Source organism: Ambystoma mexicanum, chromosome 11 (genome assembly GCF_040938575.1).
Source record: "Ambystoma mexicanum isolate Mex_15411 chromosome 11, UKY_AmexF1_1, whole genome shotgun sequence".
In the NCBI taxonomy this organism is placed as follows: Eukaryota; Metazoa; Chordata; class Amphibia; order Caudata; family Ambystomatidae; genus Ambystoma; species Ambystoma mexicanum.
The window spans coordinates 197,677,244-197,700,243 of record NC_090934.1 but is presented as its reverse complement, the minus strand read 5'-3'; the positions used below and the strand labels follow the sequence as shown (position 1 = coordinate 197,700,243).

The following is a 23,000-nucleotide window of genomic DNA, read 5'->3' as shown; positions in this document are numbered from 1 at the left end:
TTCTGGCCCCGCCAGACCCGGCAATTACCCATTGCGGGGTGCTGGTAATTGTCAGTCCCCATGTCTCTCTGTACACCCATTGTCTTCGATCAATGTCTCTCTGTACACCCATTGTCAGCAATGGTTTGCTTTATACCTATTGTCAGCAAGCAATGTCTCTTGGAGAAAAATGAAAATAGGTGGGACAAGGCATCTTCGGATTCTGTTAAGCATTTTCTCAGCTACCCTGGCCCTTTGCCCTCCCCCTGTGATTTGTGACGGACGTCTGGAGTGAGTCAGCTCTCAAGTTGATGGACAATGCTTCTCCCAAGGAAAATGCATGCAAAAAACGGACACCTGGATCATGCATCTAATCTCTACTATTTATTTATTTGCTCTACATATATATTATGACATTTTAGTTATTAAAAAATAAAAAAAGGACATCATATCGGCCTACGTGGCTGGTCAGTGCCCCCTTTTGACGCCAGAGCACCAGCTAGGCAGTGGTTTTTCCTTATGCAGGCAGACACTCGTCCAGGATAGTTAGACTAGGTCACTCCCTAGCGGACGAGCCACGAAGGTGATGGGCAAATGGCGCTGACCCATTGCTCTGCCCAGGTTCTCCTGATTTAGTTTAGTATATTGCACAAAGGTAGAAAGGATTCATAGAGCTTCAGGCTGAAGTCCCAAGGAAGAGAAAGGAGCAGGGACTTCTTGCAGTGCTGTCATCACCGAGAGCCAAGAGAAAGGGGAACAGCAGCGTCAGGGGAGCCTGGAAAGAGAAGGGAGAAAGTCAGTCTGGTACATACCCAGCCCGATGGCAGACCTAGGACACACAGAACATCAGATACACGTGGCACAGGGACACAGCCGTGTGTGATGTGCAAGAGAGCCACGCCTGGCACAGGATCTCAGCATCTGGGATATGGAATGGAAGACACGCATGGAACAGGCACTCGGGCATGGGGGGCCAGCACGGGAGCGACACATATGGCGCAAACACATACCAGCGTATAAGGAACACAAGCCGCAAATAGAACATAAACATTTTAATACTCGTCCTCCAGCATTGGTATCTTCAAGTCACCTGCTCTTTTTTAAATATCGAATCATCCTTATTTTAGTAAATTTCCCCTGACTACTCTAACTAGTAAACTTCGCTTGTGTAGCCCAGCGACATTCCTTGAACAGCCCAGTTACGCACTGAGCTGTCTTATAGACCCTGCCCCCATATTATAGTCTTTCAAGGATGACAAACAGGATACATATATACATCGGCCTTGACAAGCAGACATCTGGCTCATGTGTGAATTCCACAATTACATCACTGGTGAACAGCTGTTATCATGAATTAACTTGACCTTCTCCAGAGCTGTTTGGGATTATGTTAAATTGGCTTGTGTAGCACTGGCTGCAACCTCAATGCCCTAATGAAGTCAGAGCCAATGGAACAGGCATATAACCTCAGAGAAATATTGTCAGAAACATGTTAATAAGAGGAAGGTTAGTCAGAGCCCTCCCGAAAGGAACTGGAGACAGTGGGACGGCATTCTGCAAAATCTTCTCACAAGGATAGCTGGTGATATACCGAAAGGATGAGATCACTGGAGGGCAAACATTTCCTAGTACATTTTACATGATATGATATGATATTTTATTTGTATCGCGCTCATACACAAGTGTTTCAGCGTGCGAACCGTCTCATAGTTACTCCAAATGCAACACTGTGGCCCTCATTCCAAGTTTGGAGGTAATCATGGTGCTATTTGCGCCATGACTACCTCCAATACCGGTAGCGAGTCCGCCCTGGTTCAATGGGGACTTACCGGTCTATTCCGACCTTTGCGGGACCGTTAAGTCCCCATTGAAAAAGCCATTCCCCATTCCCATTTCAGCCCCCAGAGGGCTCAACGGGAAGGCGCTAATAACGGTACCACAAGTTGCAGTACCGTTATTAGCTCTGAAGTCCCTTAACGGGCCCTGTCCATAATGCCTGGTAAAACCAGGCGTTAAGAAAGGGACCCGCTAAGGGACCTCTGAATAGGGCGCAAAGGGATTACCAGCACCGATGTCCTTAATGGTGCCCGGTATCCCTTTGCGCCCAACTTGGAATGAGGGCCTGTGTATGCACATGCACACCGGCACAGCATCTAAAAGGTGGGCCTAGCCTTTCCTGGGAGCCAATAGAAGCTTCTCAACAATTGTGCCAGTGAGATCACCCACACAATGTCAGATTTTTAAAATCTGCAGCATGGTTAGTTACTCATTATTGGGCCCCGAGATGCATTGAACTACAACTCCCCTGATCCTTCACAACTGACTATGTTGTCTTGGGCTGATGGGAGTTGCTAATGTTCATGTAAATGGGATTTATACCGTGCACGGCTGACATTTGCATGGTCTCCAGATGCTTTGGCAGATCTGAAAAATAAGAGTAGAATGTGGGTGGGTTTGTTAGTGAGAGCAGAGGGAAAGCAAGCATGTGCTTTGCGTTTGTGTTGGTAGTTTCAGTTTGGAAAAAGTGGCCACAATATGTAGGTTTTTCTTTGACCGTGGTGAGGGTGCAGCGACTGTGTTGCGATTGGGAAAAGTGGACATCCTCGTTTTTTGGGGTTTGGAGTCCGTGTGGGTGTTGTGTTCACAGTGCACGGTTTACAAAGTTCCTTAGTGTGTGATGTGTTTGTAGGTGTATGGAGAGTTTTAGTAGGTTTAATGGGAAGGGGGGATACTTGTGGCCTAGGATTGAAATAGCAACACATCGGTTGTTCATTGAGCTGTGCAGTTTTCTCTTTCACTGCTGTGACAGGTCGCTTCGATTGCGCAACCATGAAGGCCTGAGACACGAAACTGGTGCTTCGTGCTGTACCTCTCTGCATTAGAACTGAATGTTTTTCTTTCACTAAGGGCTAAGCTTTGGGTGGGGTAAGGTGGCAGGTCAAAGGTCCAGGTTTTTAGTGCTTTCTTGAAGGTCAGGAAGAGAGATCCAGAGTTTTGCTGATAGGTTCTAAAAGGTTGATCCTCCAAATTTCATTTTCAAATATTGTTTGGGTTGAAGACAAATGGCATTGCTAGACCTCAGGGTCCTTCTTTGTCTGTAAATGGAGATGATTTCCTTTCAGGAATTCTGCTGTTTCGCCATGAATGGCTCTGTGAACAATGCAAAGTGTTATCAAATAAAAATTATTTTCTTGACTGGTAACCAGCGTAGTGATCTTAGTGTTGAAGTCATATGTTCTGTCCTCCTGAGTCTTAGATGTTGTAGTCTAAAACACCTGGCGGGACGCATAATGAGTACTGGAGGGTATTCTGTAACGGTGGAAGCCCTACAGAGATGTCACAGTGGAGAGAATGGGGGACTGCATGAATGACAGAAGGGACCTGGACTGTAGAGACATGAAAAGAACACGAAAGCAATGGGGAGAGTGAGCACAAATAAAGGGGAAAGATAACCCAAAAAAAAGGAAGAAAACACCAAAAGGGAGAGACAGAAGGAGAGTGTGAGAGACTGCAAGAAGGAGTGAAAGTGGAGAGCAGGCAAGAGAAAAACAAATAAAGAGGAAAGACACACCAAGAAATTGAAGAAAACGCTGCAGGGGAGGGACAGAAGTAGAGTGCCTTGCTGCCACTGGCATCGTCCTGGAGAATTGATAGTTAGGTAAAGATTCCCCCTCTTCAGCCTTTACTGCAGCCCCCACAAATGGCAAAATGTGGACCAAAAATTGTAATTAAAAACATCAAGATTTTGTAAAAGATCTTACTGCAAATTCCTGCCTAGATCAACACTGCATCATACACCTCGATTTTTGGGTTAGCTATGGAATGCACCTCCTACTTCTTTGTTGCTACATGCAGCCCCTACAGGCATCCCTTCAAACTCCTGTGATAGAACCACTCTCATTATTGATCTCTTGGAAGTAGCTGGACCTTCATCCATTGATGGTTCCTACCAATGTTTAATAATAAGCTGTGAGCCTCATGGAACTATGACCAATGGCTTATAGTCAGGTTCAGAGTTCATGTGCAGACACTCAGTGTGATGTCAATGATGTGAAAGATGAGTGATCTCTCTTTCAATACCCATATGAAATGATGCCACTGATGCTGAAATGTAGTGGGTACATTGGTGAAAAATATTCGGTGGAAATACACACCAAACGTTTACCGGTGAAACAATCAGGTGGACAGCTTTGTTCTTTTTTGCCTGTCAGACAAACAAATAAGGCGAACACCATGATCCACAGCGTCGAAGGTCACAGAGAGGTCAGGTAAAATCAGCAGTGATAAGAATCCAGAGCAAGTGATGTACAGCATATTGTCAGAAAAGGGCTAGTTCACTTCCTTACTAGTGGTAAAACTCCACAGGAGAGGAGGGAGAAGAAGCCTTCTAGGTGAGCTTTAAGATGCTCATCGATGACCTCTTCCATTTTCTCCCAATAACCTTATGAAATGTCAATATTAGGCTGACAATTACCCAAGTAAATTGGTCTCAAAGTTGACTTATTCAACAGAGGAATGGCAATGTAGCATGTCAGCGTTATATGTGCCAATCTCTTGAAGGAAAGAGATGTTCATAAATCTGCGTGTCTCGGGAGCATAGCTCAGGGGCAACACGCTCGCCTTGGAAGCAAGACGACACAGAGCAACCTAGGTTCGGTTCGATCCCTGAGTATGCGCTTAGAAACCTCTGGGTATTAAGCGTGTTATAAATAACCAATTACAAAGAGGTCAACACTCAGCCGCAATAAGTACTAGGCATTGGTACTCCTATTTTATTGGCAGGCACAAAATCTTCTAACGTGGGAAACTGACTCGACCAATGGATCCAAGGGGGAAAATCCCACTAAGGGCCCAGTGGAAAGATTCAGTTGTGCCCCGAGTTGCATGAGGATTGGGGAACCATGCAAATATTGTCTCAAGTATATCTTTAAACAATTGGCAGACCTGTTATGAGACGTTGAGTGATCCAACAATCGCAGTCTGCTAATGGCATTAAACACACATTTCGGAGAATTAGAGGCCTCTGTGATTTTGGAAGTGAAAACATGCCTTGCAACCTTGCCATCAAAAGAGAGCTTGGTGGGACTGATGGCAGCTGTCGTTATTGAAATCCTTTCTTGGGTATCAAAGACCTTGCGCCCGGCCATAACACATATTCTGTGGGATTACGTAAAGGTTGACAAAGAGTTGGAGACCCATACCGTGTTACACAAACAAGTCTTGCATCATTAGTAAAGGTCCCTCGAAAGGACTTTACAAAGGCCTGGTCAAGAAGATCCTCTAAAGATGTATATGGAAGACGTATAAGGTCAGGTGAAAGTAGGATTTTCTGTTTCAAAAGTTAATGTTTGCACTTACTCTCATATTATAAATGGGGAGGGCAAGCACAAGTACTTCATCAACACAGTAGCCTTGTGTGTTGGCAGGAAGCGTAAAGGTAAGGCCAATGCCAGTTTATAAAAAAAAACGAATGGTTCTAAGATTTATGATCAGAAGAAATATTGAGTCAAAAACTTAAGTCACTGAACAACAATATATGGCCTGACATTAAAACATAGATAGTACACAAGGAATGCCACTTAGGAAGATGCCAGCTGACCGTGGAGTCTGATAACAATTCTCTAACTTATAGCATTAGAACAGATAACACATTTAATTACTCAAAATGCAGAACCTAGAACTTCAAAAATATTAATACAAGTAATCTGCAGAGATCATTTAAAAATTATGACATGGCCGGTGCTCCCAGCCCTGCCTTTTAGTCTGACAATTGTGAGGTAGCCAGGAGGAAGTGTGGAGACAGATATGTAGGCTGTTTGGGGAATCCTCTAGAAATGTGGATGCTTGTCATCAGATTAGGTACCTGGGAGACGGGTAGCTAGTCTTTCATATCAACCAAACAGATTCTTCAGGGATTTTTGGTTGACTCTGTACACTCTTGACTTTAAATTAAGAGCCAGTGTATCTTCTAAAGGTGTCCTCTGACATCCATGCGGGTGCTTAGCAATGTTTGTCCACGGGACTTGTATGGGAGGATAGTTCCAAGAGACCACCCTCCCGTGCAGCCCCCCTTGTGGAGTCTCTGGCTCGTCGGGGGCCCCCCTGCCACCAGGGCCCAGGTGGCGGATGAACCACTGGCTGACACATTGACCAAACATACTGTATTAATGTAGGCCCTGGAAACCATTTTTTACACCAGAACGACTTGAGCCCTTGTGTGCTGCAGCATGGACCCCACCTTTAGAGAGTCCTTGCTTGTCCCTGTGGCCTTAGCTCCCTGGCAGATCCGCTGAAAGCCTGTTCCCACGAACAGACAGACATGAGCTAGTGCTAGACACAAACACTGTAACATTCACCTTCCGCAGTGTATCACTGTCCACAGTATGACCCGGCCAGCAGGGCCGGGGTGGAAAAGAACTGTAAAATGGTCCCCCGACAAAAGTAGAGACCCTAAATACCAATATGCAAACTACCTGTGATAAAACTCTTTTCTCCATGACCTTTTGATAAAATATGTAAACCCCATGAAGATGGCAGAATGTGTGTTCATGTGGCATCCTGGTTGAAATACCCATATCCCCTTAGCTATGCGCAAATGGTAGAAGTGTCCCATGTTTTATGTTATATGTTTCTCCGAGAAGAATGTACTCCAAGGCCCTATGCCATAACTGAACTAATGCTGCTAGAGTGCAACGGAAAACAAGTGCAACAGCATTGGGAGCTCATGCAAATTGTGTAAGGAAACGCATAGAATGTATTCGAATGTCCAAGCTCACCATGTGTCACTGCCATCAGTCTTATTGGCCAGTTGTTCCTGCACGCTCCACCAACCTTAATACTACCTCTCTTATCGTGTATGCATAGAATGTAACAAAATGTCGTGGTTGTTAAATACTTAACATATAGTTATCAATAGCAACATTGGTATAGGTAACGCATTTGAAATGGCCATGTAAAGGCAATAACAATGTAGAAATGTAAGCTTTTAAAAAACTCAAAGAGTATTGTAAAATTTATGAATGTTTATGCCTTTTCTATATAATCTGCAACACACGAGGAGAATACCATTGTGGGCATATCCAAGGCCATTTCCCCTCCCTCCCCATTGAAGCCTGCCAGACGAAAGGCAAAGGCCCGGGCTGCTCTGCCTCACCTCCCCCAATTCGGCTGGAGCCGCTTCAAGCATTCACTTTCCCCCGCAGCTCACATGGCCACGGCCAGCCACCTGAATTATTTACAACCCAGCAGTAAACCCCGGCCATAAACGCAGGCCAGAGGTGCCCTGTCTTAGGCTCCACGCCCACAAGATCATCCCAGGTTAATGGCCCCTGCAAATTTAGGACACCCAATATTATAGCAACACTGTAGGAACACATTCATAATGACTTCTAACGAGACATGAAAACTTGGACAGCTCACCCCTTGCCCTGAGACCCAACCTCGTGACCTATGATACCCGGCCAGCAGGATGATGGTAACCATGTATTGATGTATCTCCAAAGGACCCCTCTCTAGGTGCATTCCTCCTGTGTTGCATTAACCTGTAGAATAACCTATTGTAGGATTTACGGGAAAGATAATATTGCAGTATTGAATGAATGGGGTGTGCGTCGCCCTTAGGGCAGAAAGCCAGGGAAGACGTTCATCAATGACACTGGCCAAGCCTGGCACCGCAGCACCGCCCGGATGAGCCCAGCAGACCTGCCCGCCCCACGTTGGCACCCAGTGACGTCCACCAACCACGGCGTAACACATCACAGCTGCACCTATAGTTAGTCGCCACAACCCAATCGCCACGAACATGTGCCCCCCTATAGTGTGTAGGCTCTTATGACGCGTTTTGTAAATATATACGCCTGTCTTTGCTAGTGTCAAACAGAGCCCTCTCGGAGCTTGCAGAGTCCTTTGCATGCCCTATTTTTGACTTATATAAACTCCCATTAAGATCACCCGCACTTTGTCTTAGCCTTATTCCCATCTTGGGAGAGTCCATTACTGCCTCTCATTGTGGGGAGGGTCGTGCTATCTGGGGACGCTCGCCTTCAGTGGTGACCCCGACAGCGTGATTATTTTTCTTAATATATCCCTACCGTCCCCTTTGGCACGAAAATCTCCGGTCGAAAAGGGATACGCACAGTGCGCCGGCTCCGGTAAGTTGCCCGCCAACGGCGACCGGTACGCTTAGAAGTGCGCACTCAACAGAGAGAGGGTACCGGATCCCGGTTGAAAAATCCCCTTTGAGTACCGCTCGCCGGAGCTGGGACTGTCCGTTGAGCGTGCGGCAGCGCTGCCTGGACGGGCCCAGTCGGAGACTCTCGGTTCAAGACGGGCACGTGAGTATTAAGTGTGAGCGACCATAAAGGGAGCAGGGGAGGATAACAGTATAAAGAACGAGGTCATTTAAAAAGGGACACTTTGGGACTACTAAAAACTACTCTAGACTTTCTTTACTTTTTCTTTGCATATGGCCATTAGGATCAAGAGGTGAAAAGAGATAAAGAGATGGGAACCTAGCTCTGCAAGGTGGTAGAAGGCGGTGCCGCATAGTGCTATCTTGACTAGTACTGGGAATAATATGAAGAAGTGAAGATTAAAATAAAGGTGTCTGGTAAAAAAGGGAGACGCAGTGAATACATTAGTAACTGCTATTTTTCTTCTTTCGCTCTGGGTTTATAGGGAAAACAGGGTCAATACTGAAAAAGAAAAAAAAAAAGTTTTTTAGGAAAAGGGATACTTCAGATCAAACCAAAAAGAAGGAGACAACTAGGGAGGGAGGAAAAAAGATTGCGAGTTGAACTGTGAATAGAGTGTTGCTTATCGATGTATATGCATCATGTGTGTTAGGACATATTTTGTTAAGATGAATATGGAAAAATGGTAAAATGTGCATAATTATGGTGTGGTCATGGTAAGTGTGACCAGAAGATATTTTAAGGGGACAAGCCCAATGCAGTAAACTGACTATTTTTTGAATAAGTGTGCTGAAGATATTGGTAGTGTACAAAAAGGTGGGTTGCTCTTGTATGTGCCCCCTAAACTATACATAGTATAAGCTGTGCACACCCACTCCCATATTGCCCAGGTGGTGGAAACACACAGGTCTTTACACGTTTATATATATATATATACATATATATATATACATATATCTAGTGATATATAGGGCAGCTACACACCATGGGGGCGGAAGCACCCCTGGCCCATATTTGTAAGAATCTACCTGGGTATGCTGAACGTATTAAGAAATATCACGATCAGTGGATTACAGAGCTAAAGGGGGAAGGGTTACCCCAAATATGGCCAGAAGGAGGATCGTTTGACAAGAGTGTCCTGGATATGGTAGCAACATGCATTTGTATAAAATACAAGGGGAAGCAGTTACATAATAGGAGAGAAATATTAGATCTATGGAGCATGTTTGAAGAAGTGCCCCCTCCCAAAAAAAGAGAGCTAGGAACTGATTTGCCATCTACCACTGATAATCCATTGCTGATACCTGAAGACGACAAGGTGTTGCAAGAAGGGGGACCACCAGTAGAGGTAACTAGATTGTACCCAATATTAAATAAACCAGCGCCCGCAGAGGGATACAGTGACCCCACATATGTGCCCCCAATAACAGTCACTACGACTCAAGGGCCGACTGCACCCCCACCGTACGAGAGCCATAGGCAGCGCGACCAGGTAAGTACACCCGCAGTAAATATAGAAAAACTAACAGAAGACTTAGAGTCTAGGCTCTCCTTAGCAAAAGATGAGCTCTCGAGGATAAAAAGCATATGTGAACAGAGTGGGGCTAACGCTACTCGGTCAGAGCTGACAACAAGAACACAGGGTCATGATAAAACAATTGAGGAAGGGTGGAAGAAGGGGGAGATACTGTTCAGAATACAAGAAGAACCAACTTGAATAATTGAACCAGAGGAAAGGGAGGAGCATACTGACGATGAAATAATGGCCACAGGAGGTAGAGAGGAACTATGGTGCGATATAGAAGAGGACTCAGAGGAAGGTGCAAGATTAAGTATGGCGATGGGAGGAGGAAATGAGGGGATGGATGGTGCATGTTTGGGAAGAACAATGGAAGAAGAATGGACAGGACGACTAAGGAATAGGTTGGGGAAAATGGCTCCACTAGGAAAGAAAGGAATGAAGGTGAGTAAAGGCAAGGCAACAAAGGGAAAGTTACAACTCCCACTAATACACAGGGGAGGAGGGAGGCCGAATTACATACCCTGGGCTCAGATGGACAAGGCCAATTTGTTAAAGCTATTACCACCGCTATCTGGAGGGGCAAGCAAGTGGATATATGCATTTGAGAAGCACACAGCCGGGGTACCACTAGCGATAGGTGATGTGAAAAGTCTGCTAGTATCGGCAGTTGGGGATCAAGCTGATAGAGTATGGGTAAAGGCTGGCTTCCCAGGGGTAACGTTAGACTGCGATCGCCATGATGGTTGCTCTTTTAACACAGTACGTGCAAGGGTGTGGGACGCATTAAGAGAAACATTTCCAGACACCCCAGATTTGCAGTCAGTCATGCAATGTACGATGAATGATGGAGAAGATGCTATGGATTACATTTTACGGGTCCAGGAGATATGGAGAGCGGAAACGGGCACGCCCTGTTGTCAGTCAACCTCATTATTTTACTTCATAATAAAGAGAGGGCTCCCTAAAGAGGTACAAAAAGCACTTGACAAAATTGCAGGTATTGAAGCGAAAGGGTGGCCCGAAATACAGAGCATAATAGTTCACCACTGTAAAAGGATAAAGGAGAGGGAAAAGGAAATAGCGAAAAAAAGATTGGCAGACGAGGCAAAGTTAGTACAAACAAAACTGGTGAAGGTCGCTGCAGCAGTAGCCGCGCTCCCACACAGCAGGGAGGGAGAAGAGGAGGAGGAGGGGCTGGTAGCAATACAGGGGAGGATGGCAACAAATTGGGCAGGAGCAGGGCAACCACAGTGGAACGAGCAGGAGCAGAATGGAGCTCCGCAGTGGCAAGATTGGGCCCCTCAAGGGGGACGAGGTGGGTACAGGGGTTGCAGAGGGGGTGGACAAGGGTACAGGGGAAACGGAGGGAATGGATGGCAAGGTCCCAGAGGTGCGCAGGGAAGTTGTTTGAACTGCGGGAGGTGGGGACACTTTTCTCGAGAGTGCATGAACAGACCAAACAACGGATTTCAAGAGATGGAACAATATGGTAACCCCCACCTGGGAAGCCCATACTGTCTTCCAATGGGACGACAACAAAGGGAACAAGAACAGGGGTATGCAGAGCAAAGACAAGCACAACATTATAGAACACAGAATCACCCACAAAACAACAACAATATGCAATACACCCCAGGCAACCCTTTCGCAACGAGTGCCAATGGAGCACCAGCCCCAGCCCCCTGTAGTGGTGTGTCAGTAGTTTCAGGAAATGTCTTCAGCCAGGGGGGGCAATGAGACAACCAGCATAGGACATCCCACAGAGAACACTTGCGTGTCCTGTTCTATCTACCACCTACAGTGCAGTGGAGGAACCATTGGTAGGGGCGCAGATAGGAGACAAGCAGTTCATATTTATGGTGGATTCGGGAGCCGAGAAATCATGTATCCGTGTAGGCCGGTTTCCACTATCTAACCGGAAGTTAGAGACGCAGGGGTTCTCTGGGGCTGTAATTGAAGTTCCTTACACAGAATATTTGGATGTGACAGTGTGGGGTAAAACGGTAAAGACACCCTTACTTTATTATGAACAATCACCAATAAACCTGCTTGGAAGGGACCTTCTCAGCAAGCTTAATATGACAATATCGTTCACAGAAAGAGGGATAGTGTGCTCAACCCCAGGAATATGCCCATTGCGTGTAATGCTAGTAGTACATGCCCGAGCAACAGCACCAGAAATACGCGGCATGCCAGTGGACGAAACAATGTTTATTGAAGGATTAAAAACACTGGCCCAAGTAGTACCCGAGCTAAAAAAGTCAGAGTGGAGGGTACCAGCAGAATTCATCTTCCGCCCAATAGTACGCCCAGACATAGCACCAGGTTCAGTGGTATCCTTAGACCTGCATGCTGTGCAAGTATCAGCTAAAAGGATTGTGGTCATTGGGATGGACATAGATGGGTGTGAATGGCGCACTGTACTGTGCATCAATGCTGATAACGTCCTACGTGACTTGTCTGATGAGGATCTCTTTTCTGATTCAGAGAGTGATGGCGAAATAATAATGGAAATAGCAATACCATGTGACATTTTAATTCAAACAAGACAAGTGCCCGTCCAGTTGATGGCAGTGGTGGGAGCACCGCCGCCATTTTTTGATGATGACATGAGACTGGTGCCAAACAATTTGTGGACAACAGGCCCCCATGATGTAGGCTTGTTGCATGGAGTAACACCAGTAGTAATAAAACTCAAACCAGGGGCAATTGTGCCCCGAGTGAAGCAATACCCATTGTCCCGCGACGCTGAGGAAGGGATAAAAGAGACAGTAAGTGTATTGCTAGCACAGGGAATAATAGTGCCCTCAAACTCCCCATGTAACACTTGTATCTATCCGATCAAATAAACAAAGGGAGGGGCTTGGAGAATGATCCAAGATGTACGCCCCCTAAATGACGTCATACAAAAAGAATTTCCTTTGGTCCCGAACCCTGTATCCATACTGTGCAGTAACCCGAAGACGGCATCACATTTCACAGTGGTTGATTTGAAAAATGCATTTTTCTCCATCCCCTTGGCAGAAGAAAGCAGATACTTGACAGCATTCACACTAGGGGGGAAGTGATACGAGCATTGCAGGCTACCACAGGGGTACTGTGAGAGTCCCAGCATATTCAACCACATACTACACAAAGACCTGGGTAATTTAACAGTTGAAAGCACGATCATTCAGTACGTAGACGATTTGGTCATCTGCGCACAGAATGAGGAGATGTGCAGAAGAGACTCGGTTACCCTGTTAACACTGCTGGCCCATAAAGGGTACAAAGTGGACAAAGGGAAACTACAATACTGTCAATCCGAAGTGCTGTACCTGGGGCAGCTGATATCAAAGGATGGGAAAAGGATAATACCTGACAGAGTGGAAGCAATCAGGTCAGTGAGAGAACCAACCACAGTGAAGGAGATGCACAAAGTCCTAGGAATGTGTAACTATTGCAGAGCATGGATACTAGATTATGCAGCCTACACCAGACCTTTGCTGCAAGTGCTCAAAGAGGCCCAGCAAGAGAACAGGAAAATTGAGTGGTCAAAAGAAATGAGTGACTCGTTTGTATCACTAAAAGAGATAATTTCGAGTGCTCCAGTACTCGCCAAACCTGATTATCAGCGCAAATTTTACCTGTTCTCACATTGCAAGGGGACTCTTATGACAGCTGTGCTGACACAAAAGACTTCCCTAGGACACAAACCATTGGCCTACTATAGCGGCACATTAGATGCAGTAATGCAAGGCCACTTCGCGTGTGAGCAGTCTCTCGCTGCCGCCGCATTCGCCATTAAGAAAAGTGCCACAATAGTAATGGGGTGCCCTTTCACGTTGTCCGTGGAACACTCATTGTTTGCAATACTAAAAAGATCAAAAAGTACACTGATTACACAGCGAGCAACTGCTTATGAGATAGTATTGTCCAGCGCCAACATTCACGTAGTGAGGTGCAGGACAGTAAACCCAGCAACGTTCATCACAGAACCGTGCTCACTAGAGGACATGCAAGAACACAATTGTGCAACGTACACAGGAGAAACAGGGGAGGGCACGGTGGTGTGTGAAAATGCCCTGAACAAGGGAGAGGTTTACTTTGTAGATGGGTCAGCGTCAATTGACATGGACACAGGAGAGAAACATGTGGGACTAGCATTAGTGAGACTAGAAGAAGGTGACTATGAAGTGTTAGTACAATACCGCCTTCCATCCCATTTCTCAGCCCAAGAAGCAGAACTTATCGCCCTAATAGAAGCATTACATGCAGCTAAGGGATATGCAGTGATGATAAACACAGATTCAGCTTCCATGACGACCACCGTACACGGAGGTCTAGCCCGGTGGGGGCGGAGAGGGTTTCGAAGGGCGGATGGGACCCCACTACAGCATGCCGAACTGTTGAAGGAATTGATTGAAGCCCTAAAAGGCCCAACAATGGTAGCAATAGTGAAATGCCAAGCACATACGTCCAACACAGACGTTGTGTCTTTGGGGAACGCGGCAGCAGATGCTGCTGCCAAGGAGGCTTCGTATTTTGAAAGACATGGAGCAGGTGAGTACCTATTGCAGCACCAGACGAACGAAGAACTTCCAGAAGGATACAATGCCATGCCCATATCGCAAATACTAGAGCTGCAGGAAGGTGCAAGTAGTGAAGAAAAAGTGTTGTGGGAAAGGAGGGTTTGCAGCCAATCGGCAACAGATTTATTGTGGCGCCAAAATAACTCAGGAAAAGTAGTGATGCCCATCAAACTGTTAGAAATAGCATTCCAGCAATTACACTTTCCAGCGCACAATGCTAAACAACACATTGCGACAGAGATACAGGAAGATTGGTTCGTGCCATGTCTCCAGGAGCACATTTACAGGTTGACAATGGAGTGCACGACTTGCCAAATATATAACTCCGAGATGACCCTACGGACACTCAGGGGGACAATTCCAAAACCAACAGGGCCCTTGAGAGAACTGCATATTGATTATGCAGACATGGGAGAGAGGTGTAATGGGGCACGCTACATGATAGTGGTTGTATGTCCATTCTCCAGGTGGGTGGAAGCGGGTCCATGTGCGCGCCCTGATGCTAAGAGCGCTGCAAAGTTCCTAGTGAGGGAAGTGTTCCCACAATGGGGAATTTGTGACGTAATTCGCTCAGACAAAGGCACTCATTTTGTGAACAAACTCTTCAAGGAAGTGACTGCATTATTGGGAATAAAGCATAAACCCTGCTCGATTTATCATCCCCAAAGTAACAGCGTTGTTGAGAAAATGAACGGCCTGTTAAAAGGAAGATTGTCTATATTGTGTTTCTCATTAAAGAAAAACTGGATCTACTGCCTACCCCTTGCACTGTTTGAGCTGAGGAATCAGCCGAGCAAGGATCATCAACTGTCCCCGCACAAAATTGTGACGGGAAGACGGATGCACACAGCACATTCCCCACTGCGCCAACACTCAGATGCACACAGAAGCGCCACAATATTAGGAGATGAATTCACAGATTACCTGAAGAAGCTAACTAGGGCAGCCTGTGCAATTTCGAGGCAGCTCTCACCACCATTTACTTTGTGGAACCCGACATACAAGTACAATTAATGCCAGGAGAGGTCATTTATGTCCGGAGCTTTGTGCGCCAGTGGAATGCCCCAAGGTTCCATGGGCCATACGAAGTAGTGTTTTGTACACCCACAGCTGTAAAGTTGAAGGGACCCAGGTACTGGATACATTTGACAGATGTGCGGAAGGCATATAATAGTGTGCGGGAAGAAGTGGATGGGGAGGCACAGACAACAGCAAACAAAAATAATGGAAATGATGAGTAAAAATGAACAGATGAATGGAGGAGTGTAACTGGTGAATTGAGAAGTTAACAAAATAATTTCATTACAGGTTAATGATTGAGACAAGAGAGAAAAATTAATGATCGAAAAAAAAAAGACTTTATTATTTAGAAAATAACAGTGTCAAATATATGTATTTTCTGTTCCCTTCTCTGTGCACCCCTCTCCCCCCCCAACAATATCCCTTTCTATGACTTCCTGGTACACACAGTACCAACAAAAATGTTTACATGCATGTACTTAATGCACGTTTATATTTTAAACAGGAACTACCATGGCAACAAAAGGGCAGCCTGCAACGAATAGATTGATTAGATGTAGAGATGATTTAGCTGAAAGGTGTAGATATTCGTAGGAGTGTGGATTGTCTGTATGCATTACATTATTTTTTACAATACTGTTTGGCTTGGCTACCTATTGGTTTATAGCGTTCATCTCTTTCGAGACGAACGACGGGTGAGGGAATAACGGGAATAATGTAACAAATCAAACTACAACTGCGGATACTAAAGAAGGTGATTTTTTGGTGTGGGACGGATCTAAACTTGTATGGGGATATAACACGAAACCGCCCAATGCAGCTACTTCACCAAATGAAAGAATGCAGGTTAAAATGCAGGATAATGTCTCCGATTACAATGTCCACAGTTTAAATGATTGCAACCCTTCTGTTATATCATGGCTGTACAACACCCCCACCACCGTGCCCACACATGTAACCACCCCCACAACAGAGAACACACTACCTGTTAGAATAAAGAAAGAGAATGAAGAAATGGCAATGAAATATGCAGCATTATATGATGAATGGGAAAAGAGTGGTGGAGGGAAGATAGGGGGGTCTAGACTGCTCCTCGCCCGTGAAGCCGGGAGATATCTTAGAAATAATAGGAGAAAAAGGGAGGTGGGAAGTAGAAAATAAAATCAGTATTACGGGTTGGGACTGGACAAGAGGGAAGACCCACAAAACCCCCACCAGACAAATAAATGGTATGCAGACATGAGTGCAACTGCAAAACAAGCAACACATGAGAGTTGCTATGTCTGCTCCCTTATTCCCCATGCTTCAGGTACACCCAAAGTATTGCTACCAAAAGAGCTGCCTATTGTAAATGCCCAATGTCTGCTTCATCTCACGTTGTGCAGAATTAAGAACACCTTCCAGGCACACGAGGTAACTTTTAAAATGCTGCAGAATGAGAAGACCTGTTACCCGAAACCGGAAGGAGTAATATGGTTGGAAGAACCATTTTTTATAATAAAAGGGACATTATTCTCGTAAAATAAGTGGAAAGATGAAGAGATAACGTGCAAAGCTGAGGCGCTGCGAGGTGTGTCACCAGAGAAACTGCAGTGGATAGAAAAAACATGTACACCAGTATGGAAGGAGCAAATCTCAAAATTGACCTGGGTGACTGCCATTGAAAAGCCATTCAAACTACAGAAAGAAATAAACTATGAACTGCGTTTCCAGGGAGAGGGGAAAATTATCATGGGGGTAAACAAAAACTGCAACAAGACCCTCACAATCCCGGATATGAGAAAAGGGACAGCGGCACTCATGGACACTTACTGGGTATGTGGCAGCCAGGCATACCTGCACCTCCCACAATCATGGGGCGGCATCTGCTCACTGGCCACACTACATTCTGCACTAATGGTGATACCAGAGAGCCACATTGGTGGGAGCAAGAAAATGCGAGAGACTCCTCGGGAGAATGATGCCCAACCAACTGCAGAGCCACAACTATATGTCCTGTCTTCCGGCAATAAGGGGGAGATGCCATCTCGGAACAGACGCTCGTCGCACTACATTTCAAAAGCATCCTGAGAACTACTGGCACAGATCCCAGACAAATATCGATTGTTCAGCTCTGCAGAAACTTTCTTCGCCTCACTCATCCCCAGTATCCAGGCACGGGCAAATGCAAAATGGCTCCAAATCACACGCTGGGAGCTGATCCAGTTGGCAAATGACACTGAAGAAGGGTTTAACGTAATAAAAGTGGAGCTGAGAGCACTGCGGCTAATGACCATGCAAAATAGGTATGTCTTAGACCTATTAACAGCGATGGACGGAGGTGTTTGCCGAAAAATTGGAAGTGCCTGCCGCACTTTCGTACCTTCTGAAGATGCAAATAATGGTACCTTATCCCACGTGATCGAAGCAGTACATAACCTAGGATAGAGGATGAAAACGGAAGGTGGGGCCGAAGCAAGCACATGGTTCGACAACCTCTTCTCCTGTGTCCCGTCATGGTTGGGAATGACTGTCAAATTGCTGATGCCCACTGTGGTTGGTGTTGTTCCGTTTTATTTTTTGTATGTGCCAGGTGGATCTTCGATGTTGTGCAAACGCAGTACCAAATGGTACAATGATGATGGTGACAATGGGCAACACTCGTTGTGCAATACAAAATATGCAGGAGGTGGAGGTGCAAACAGGAGAGGAAAACATACCACAATTCCAGATGGTGCCCATATACCACAGTGGGGATGTAGTAGACAGGCTATGGCACACTACAATTATAGAGCCCCATGGATTTGAGTGGTATAAGGAGGTGTGGGTGGATTTGGAAGGGGGCGGGGATTGCATATATATGACCTGTACACCAGACGAGTATGCTAGAAGGGGGAAAGCCTGCGAGGGGTATGTAGGGCATGGATGCCCATAAAAGGCACCCCTGCGTGGGACGAGGCAGTAGCTGAAGAAAAGGAATGCCAGAAGTTGGGGCAGTTACAGTATTCGTTACTTAAGTAACAAAAGGGGGGAAATGTATGGGAGGATAGGTCCAAGAGACCCCCCTCCCCTGCAACTCCACCTTGTGGAGTCTCTGGCTCATCGGGGGCCCCCCTGCTACCAGGGCCCAGGTGGCGGGTGGACCACTGGCTGACACATTGACCAAACATGCTATATTAATGTAGGCCCTGGAAACCATTTTTTACACCAGAACGACATGAGCCCTTGTGCGCTGCAGCACAGCCCCCACCTTTAGAGAGTCCTTGCTTGTCCCTGTGGCCTTAGCTCCCTGGCAGATCCGCTGAGAGCCCTTTCCCATGAACAGACGGACATGAGCTAGTGCTAGAAGCAAACACTTTAACATTCACCTTCCGCAGTGTATCACTGTCCACAGTATAACCAGGCCAGCAGGGCCGGGGTGGAAAAGAACTGTAAAATGGTCCCCCGACAAAAGTAGAGACCCTAAATACCAATATGCAAACTACCTGTGATAAAACTCTTTTCTCCATGACCTTTTGATAAAATATGTAAACCCCATGAAGATGGCAGAATGTGTGTTCATGTGGCATCCTGGTTGAAATACCCATATCCCCTTAGCTATGCGCAAATGGTAGAAGTGTCCCAGGTTTTATGGTATATGTTTCTCCGAGAAGAATGTACTCCAAGGCCCTATGCCATAACTGAATTAATGCTGCTAGAGTGCAACGGAAAACAAGTGCAACAGCATTGGGAGCTCATGTAAATTGTGTAAGGAAACGCATAGAATGTATTCGAATGTCCAAGCTCACCATGTGTCACTGCCATCAGTCTTATTGGCCAGTTGTTCCTGCGCGCTCCACCAACCTTAATACTACCTCGCTTATCGTGTATGCATAGAGTGTAACAAAATGTCGTGGTTGTTAAATACTTAACATATAGTTATCAATAGGAACATTGGTATAGGTAACGCATTTGAAATGGCCATGTAAAGGCACTAACAATGTAGAAATGTAAGCTTTTAAAAAACTCAATGAGTATTGTACATTACATGAATGTTTATGCCTTTTCTATATAATCTGCAACACACGAGGAGAATACCATTGTGGGCATATCCAAGGCCATTTCCCCTCCCTCCCCATTGAAGCCTGCCAGACGAAAGGCAGAGGCCCGGGCTGCTCTGCCTCACCTCCCCCAATTCGGCTGGAGCCGCTTCAAGCATTCACGTTTCCCCGCAGCTCACATGGCCACGGCCAGCCACCTGAATTATTTACACCCCAGCAGTAAACCCCGGCCATAAACGCAGGCCAGAGGTGCCCTGTTTTAGGCTCTACGACCCACCAGCTCACCCCAGGTTAATAGCCCCTGTAAAATTAGGACGCCCAATATTATAGCAACACTGTAGGAACACATTTGTAATGACTTCTAACGAGACATGAAAACTTGGATAGCTCACCCCTTGCCCTGAGGCCTAACCCCGTGACCTATGATACCCGGCCAACAGGATGATGGTAACCATGTATTGATGTATCACCAAAGGACCCCACTTTAGGTGCATTCCTCCTGTGTTGCATTAACCTGTAGAATAACCTATTGTAGGATTTACAGGGAAAGATAATATTGCAGTATTGAATGAATGGGGTGTGCGTCGCCCTTAGGGCAGAAAGCCAGGGAAGACGTTCATCAATGACACTGGCCATGCCTGGCTAACCGCAGCATCGGCCAGATGAGCCCAGCTGACCTGCCCGCCCCACCATGGCACCCAGTGATGTCCACCAACCACGGCGTAACACATCACAGCTGCACCTATAGTTAGTCGCCACCACCCAATCCCCACGAACATGTGCCCCCTATAGTGTGTAGGCTCTTATGACGCGTTTTGTAAATATATAAACCTGTCTTTACTAGTGTCAGGCAGAGCGCTCTCTAGCTTGCAGAGTCCTTTGCTTGCCCTATTTTTGACTTATATAAACTCCGATTAAGCTCACTCCCCCTTTTTCTTAGCCTTATTCCCATCTTGGGAGAGTCCTTTACTGTCTCTCATTGTGGGGAGGGTCGTGCTATCTGGGGACGCTCGCCTTCAGACTGTTGCTTAAAATAGCTGCTATCACTGTTTTAACCCATGGCGAATGGGCCGCTGATTCCTAGACAACTGACTATTTAATGTCTGACAGCAGAATCTGATGAGTAACACTGCCCATCTCTCGATGCCCCAGAGCCACTCTTGGCTGCTGATTCAATAGGCACAAGCAACTGTTTTGACTGTCTAAATATTTTAACATGGATGTTTAACACCTAAATGTTGTATTGACTGCTCAGTTCAAGAGGGGGAAAGCTGGAAGAAGGCTGACAACGGGGCTAATGACATGATATCAAATTCAAAACGACTTTTAGGTTGAAACCATCAGCAAATCACTACATACGAAGTCCCTCCTGAATACCTGAAAGAATCCTTGAGTGCATGAGCCTGTGACCTAGGTAAGTCATCTAGAAGGTGGGAACACCGCTTTGATCATGCATTCTCCATGTTAGCGCCCTGTGTTGCCCAGCTCATGAGAATCTGGTCTCGTGCAATGTTGTAATGTTCTAGAGGGGCTGCTTAGAGGTAGGCCACAGAGTGTCTTGAAGCTGCACTCCTCCAGTTAGACACTGCACATTTCTCATCAGATAATCCATGGTCCTTTGACACCAAAACCCAACTGACCCTTCAGATAAGCACACAGAGGCTTACCAAGAGGCAAGGCTCATGTTTTGTCAGACATTGTACTCACTACCAAGTCACCTAAGCCTCTGAAACGGGCTATGGATTCAAAAGGATTGTTTCGCAAATGTGTTGCAAGGACACTCCTGTTACAGGGGGAAGTGTAACAGCAGACGTGGGTCTTCAGTAGTGTGTGGAAAGGATGCTAAAAAGAGATGCTGCAGGACCATGTTCTTGCATGCCATCATTTGGCTCTCCTAATGGTGTAATGAGATTTGCCCCATTTCTTACTTTCCCTTTCTTTTCTACATGATCAGTCACCCTTTCCTCCCCCTTTTTACATCTCCTTCGTCTTGTGCCTTTCCATTCTTCCTGTTCTGTTTTGCTTGCATTGCCCTACCCTCTCCTCTCCTCTTCAACCTGCCTCTTTTGTTTTCTTTGATCTCTATCCCTTGTTGTGACCCTGAGGCCCTCTTTTTTTAGTTGGACTTTTATTGTTGTGGCGTTTTTAGCCGTTCCGATCCCTCCTCTTGGTATTATTTAGTTATGCATGACTTTCCAGATGTCCTTTCTGTTCATCATATTGGCAATCTGTCATTTCTTGTATCATTTAGTCATGCCTGACTTTCCAGATGTCCTTTCTGTTCATCATATCGGCAATATGTCATTTCTTGTATCATTTAGTCATGCCTGACTTTCCAGATGTCCTTTCTGTTCATCATATCAGCAATCTGTCATTTCTTGTATCATTTAGTCATGCCTGACTTTCCAGATATCCTTTCTATTCAGCTTATTGGTAATCTGTCATTTCTTATAGGTAAGACTACTGTATAGCTCTGCCCAAGGTGTGTCTTGGAACCACAGCCACATATGGCAAAAATGACAAGCCGCATGAGCCCTGAACTGAAATCATTAGCCACCTGAAACCAGAGCAAGCTTCAGAGCAGAAGCTGAGCAGCTTGTGATGCAGAAGCGGACCACGCTCTGCTCATAACCAGCGCTTCATTTGTAAGAAAATAAGTGCCAGGGCCCAAATATTTTCTAGCACGTTTGTGACACTGTGGGTGGCCAGTTCCCTCATCATTGCTGCCACCACCCACAGCTGCTCCCCAGTGTTGACACATTTGGGGTTAGACTACAGCTTACACCTGCTCATTGTGGTTGATGGGTGCTCTGGCTATCATTACTTAAAAATCAATCTGAGTCTGAGACAATCAGTGCTAGGGCTCAGATGGCCCTGGCAAACACCCCTACAAATTAACCACTGCTCATAACCGGAGTCAAGCATGTCATTGAACTTGGGGCAAGCGATGAGGAATTTATGGCTATCACACGGCATGGAATCTAAGCCTCAGGTAAGATTTTCAGCGGTTCACACATGGGGAGTGCAGGTGGGCGTTGGCAGATGGACTTGATTGGATGCAGTGCTTTCAGATGGTATGCAGTGATTATATCGAATCCAAAACAACTAATGAAAAAATAACAAATGAAAACATAACTTATTCCAAAATAACTCATTTTGAAAAAAAAATTTAAAAAGGGGTTGTGCGAGGGAATAGTGGTTTTGGCTGTGAGTGAAAATTAGTATTATTTAAAAAAAAACAACAGAAAATGAATTAGTTATTTTGGAATTAGTTATTTTGTATTAGTTGTCATTCATTAGTTATTATTTAATTACTTATAATTACATGTAACCCTTTCAGCTGGTTGGTCTGGAGAGTCTGGAGTTTTCCATAAGAACTCTGCCGAATGAGCTGGGAGTGCTCAGTTGTTGATGCACTGTTTGTTTGCCAAGGTATGCTTTGGTTTACATCGGTTTTTCATGAGATATGGGTGGGGAGGCCTGGAACAAATTGGACTGGATGAGGGTGGAGGTACCATTTGTTGGTTGGTTTACGGAGTCAGCTGCTATTGATGTTGGTCAGCACTTCCTGGGGACATGGGTTTATAGTCATTCCATTGACAGCCAAAGCATCTAATGCCATACCATCTAAAAAAAGCATCTAAAAAAGCATCTAATGCATTTTATTTTTATTTTTTTTATGGGGGGGGGTCACCCC

The 23,000-nt window shown here is 45.7% G+C and overlaps 1 protein-coding gene across 1 annotated transcript in view; it reads right to left on the bottom strand.

Moving 5' to 3' along the window:
- Positions 1-341: 341 nt before the first annotated feature.
- The window catches only part of LOC138503230 (uncharacterized), a 204,708-nt gene continuing 182,049 nt past the window's right edge, over positions 342-23,000 (bottom strand). The window contains exon 11 of the mRNA XM_069622816.1: positions 342-754. The gene's annotated coding sequence lies outside the window, so the exon portion shown is untranslated. The remainder of the gene's footprint in view (positions 755-23,000) is intronic.